Genomic DNA, 3,717 nt, shown 5'->3' on the forward strand with positions numbered 1-3,717 from the left:
TCGTCCCTTCTATCATAAAACTTGATAAAACTCTATCACGCCTAGATTTTGTATCCACGTGTAAAGATAATGTAAGGGTGATATTCTTCTTATTAACGTGTGCCGGGATGGGCAACATGCCACTTACCCGTGTTCAATATGCAAGTTCGATGGAAGATTTGTTATGGTGGAATTCTTTGAAAATGTGTTACAACCATAGGCCACAAAATTAATCCATGTGTTTCCAAGCCAATAATTATGGCCTTCCCATCTATCTGCTCCAGATAAACACTTGTTCTTTCCTGAGCTTGAAGCACATGTTAAACATTCAACATTTCAGTACACAAATACATAACTCGTTAGACACAACTAAATCTTGCAAATGCAAATGGAGCTAACTTATTTACTATGCTTATACCAAGTGGTTTACCTAGTTGATTTGCCCTTGGTATGTATATGTAACTATAAGATACAATATGATGTATATGCCTTTTTTGCAAGTACCATCATGTATACACTCTTGATTAAGTTAAAGAGCGGAATACTTCAGCCATGAAAAATGCTAAAAATGACGCCTAATGATAATGCAGGCACACGTGAGACATGTATGCTACCAAAACGACAACACACCAACTGTCTCCAACCCTCGCAACCACAAGAATGACAATACATCATTTATGGCCAGCCTAGACCTCGACGAAAACGACAATACAAAAGTATACCACTTATGGACACACACTACATGGTGCCTCACACTCCAGCTACGAGCGCATACCTCGTATGACACGTGGTGGATCATGGGAAAAATGCATCTGAAAACATTAACAACATATACACCATGGCCATACAACCTCTCCACTTAAAGTAAAACATATCGAACTACCGTCTCGCAACTCACCCCCGCCCTCAACATAATACCCGTCTCCGCCGCCCCCATCCCCATCAATATAAATTGAGGACTAGGGCGCAAGATAGGTCTTGCCTTGTGTTGTACCCCTTTACCCTAGTTCTGCGACGGCGTGGCTAGGCGGCGAGGAAGATAGGGCTAGGCGGCTCATCTGGGACAAAAGGGGAGGGCTCGCCCTTACTAATCCTAGAGCGATTGTGCAAGGAAGAGAAGAGGGTGCGGGCTGGGAGTTCTGGCAGCAAGTCTATTCCCTTCTTGAACGGATTTCTCACGATTACAAGGTATAAAATCCAGATCTATGTTTTGGGGGTGGAGATCCAGATCTATTTTCTGGGGGTGGAGATCTAGTTTTGTTTGATCTTAACAGGATAGACCTCACTAGATGGTAATCTTAAAGTGTCTGATTTACCTTATTTTGTAATGAATTTCATGCCGATTTTTGTTCCCACGACTTGTTGTTAGGATAAAATATGTGTTGATGGCTGTGTGCAGATATTTGTACATATAGCCCGCTAAATCGTGGATTGCGCTGGTAAAAAAACCCGTGGATTACTACTTCTATGGCGTGCCTTGGCTGTAGTATCATGAATCGAGGGATCTCCTCCTTGTGTTTGGCAGTTGATTTCAATTCACATGTGTCTTTTTTTTTGCGAATCACGCGTGTCTTTCTTGTGTAGTTAACTTCTTGGGTTTATGATTGATTACCATGACTGAATAATAACAGTTGGGCGAACAACTAACCCCTTTTTTTTATTAAAAGCTAGGTAAAACCAAATTTGTTATACACCGTGTTTGTTGTGGCAATCGTTGTGCTCATTCTGTTGCACTTTGTATGACATTAGTGAATTTACTAGTTAAAAAAGCTTGTTGAACTAAAAATAAACCTTTTATTTATTCATGACATGGGCGTTTGATTTAAGCAGTGACGTAGTCATAGTTTTCATATACTCTCCATTCATGTAATACTTCATATTTTGTAGATCATTGTATTATAACTTTTATTCCAGTCTTGCTTCATAGGCAATGAGAGGAGAAACATGTTAGTGTGGTGGGACACAACATAGAAGATACTTTTGTCATCAACTTCTACCGTTGCGTGTAGGAACAAAAGGTGAAAGAGATGTTTTTTCCTATGCGCCAATACATAAAGGGACATGGTGAGCACATAAATAATGAAATATATAAGAATGATACAATTTGTTTGCCATACTTAAGGTTGGAAGGGCACCTTGCTTCCCATTCTTGCAAACTTTTTAGGGGTCATGACACTTGCTTCATGAGAGTGTGACACTAACATCTTCTGTAGATTTATGTGTGTGGTGGTACATATTATGAGATGTCATGTTATTATTGACATCCTATTGAAGTCATGTGGTTATAGGATTAGTAATGGAGTTAGGATTTTTGTCTACAATATATGCAATATGTGTAGAAAACGATAAGTGGGATCCTATCCCTGTTTGGGTCAGCGGGATCAACCCCAAGCCGCCCACTTTGTGTAGTGCCTTCGGCCACATCTGCCCGATTCTAATCCTGATTCAATCCCTCGGACCACCCATTTGCTTGGGCTTTAAATCTTCTTCTTCCATCCCATAAAAGAAATCCCCAGACATTAACTGGGGGGCGAGAGTGAAGATCATTCAACCCATGCAAGGATGGGATCCCCTGGAAGATTGAATCCCAACTGAACCGAATGAGTGAGGCCTAAAAGAGGTCATCACAAGCTACATGGTCTCAATGACACAAAAATCGCTCTATCCAACTCAACCAAATTCTTTTTAACTCCTCTTCCTAAAACCAATCTGACCAGTTCACTCTCTTACAACATACCCATATATATTCTACCTCTGTATTTAAATATAAGACGTTTATGCAAAAACGTCTTACATTCTGGCACGGAGGGAGTATCTTTTATCCTAGGGATTATAGTACTCCTATTATGTTACCTTGGGGCAAAATAGGCAACCACACTTACTTTGAGCGGTAAAAAATGAGCTTGATTAGCCCACTGTCCTGCAAACCCACACTTTGAGCGGTGAAAATTCTTCCAACCCATAAAAAAATCCCAGACATTAGCCGGGGTGCGAGAGCGAAGATCATTCAACTTGTGCAGGGATGAGACCCCGTGAAAGATTGAATCCCAACTGAACCAAATGAGTGAGGCCTAAAAAAGATAATCACAAGCTATATAGTCTCAATGACACAAAGATTGCTCCACCCAACTCAACCAATATTCTTTTAACTCCTCTGCCTAAAACCAATGTGATCAGGTCAGTTCACTCTCTTACCACATACCAGGTATATACTACATCTGTATCAAAATATACGACGTTAATGCAAAAACGTGTCTTATATTCTGGTACGAAGGGAATGTATTTTATCCTAGGGATTATAGTACTCCTATTATGTTACCTTGGGCAAAATAGGCAACCACACCTACTTTGAGCGGTAAAAAACCAGCTTGATTAGCCCGCTGTCCTGTCCTGTAAACCCACACTTGCTTTCTTGAGCGGTAAAAAAAGGGGTTACCCATGGCACTCACCGCTTTCCTTTCTCCGCGGGGGGGCTCGCATCCCCGTAGCGGCCTTTCCTCCTTTTCTTTCCCACCCGCACCACGCGGTTGTCCTTTTCCTCCCCTAACGCCGTTACCCGCCCCCGTCCCGGATCCGACGGCCCCGAGCCCCGCCCGCCCCCATCCGACGGCCCCGATCGCCCGGCCGGGGCCACCGCCGGGCGCCTTCGTTGAAAACTTCGCAGGGCCAGTATACCACGCTTTATCTTCGCCCGTCCGTCGCGAGCGAGCTAGAGAGAGAGAGAGAGCTGCTGGCTGC

Source organism: Triticum dicoccoides, chromosome 4A (assembly GCF_002162155.2).
Source record: "Triticum dicoccoides isolate Atlit2015 ecotype Zavitan chromosome 4A, WEW_v2.0, whole genome shotgun sequence".
NCBI classification, from domain to species: Eukaryota; Viridiplantae; Streptophyta; class Magnoliopsida; order Poales; family Poaceae; genus Triticum; species Triticum dicoccoides.